We start from the raw sequence: 542 nt of genomic DNA, 5'->3' as shown, positions 1-542 counted from the left end.
TCTGCCCGGCCCCCCCCCCCCCCCATTCGGCATTACATTCCCTCCCTTCAGTGGTCAGCCTGGTTTCAGCCTGCTGTTGCCCCGGGTTATTTGGATACTGTTTTGCTGTGGACTTAAATTGCCTCGACTCAAATACTGAGAAAATCCGGAGAGGTAGGCAAATGCGGAACGGACCGATGAGTGGCTGCAGATGGGGACGACACTCCCCCAATTATACCAAAAGACACATCCCCACGGTTCAGTGGATTCAAAGAAACTATTGTGCATGCAGCTGTGTATGCTCATGTACACAGAGGTCATTTCGGGGGGGAACGCGGGGGAACACAGTTCCCCCGGGTGAGGTACAGGGGGCGGGGCACATGACGAAGCCCCGCCCCCTGCTTCCGGCCGCCCCACTTCCGGCCCTCATTCAGCCAGGAGGAGGCAGGAGAAGAGGGAGGGTAAGTTGCTTCCTCCCTGCCTCTCCCCACCCCTGCCTGCCTGCCTGGGGCCAGGGAGGGCCTTCGCGGGGCTTCCTTGCACTCCCGCCGACCTTGCAGGTC

The sequence above is a fragment of the Gekko japonicus genome, unplaced genomic scaffold (assembly GCF_001447785.1).
Source record: "Gekko japonicus isolate JY-2015 unplaced genomic scaffold, Gekko_japonicus_V1.1 scaffold2177, whole genome shotgun sequence".
NCBI classification, from domain to species: Eukaryota; Metazoa; Chordata; class Lepidosauria; order Squamata; family Gekkonidae; genus Gekko; species Gekko japonicus.
The sequence above is the reverse complement of the archived record's forward strand: the minus strand, read 5'-3'. Positions refer to the sequence as shown.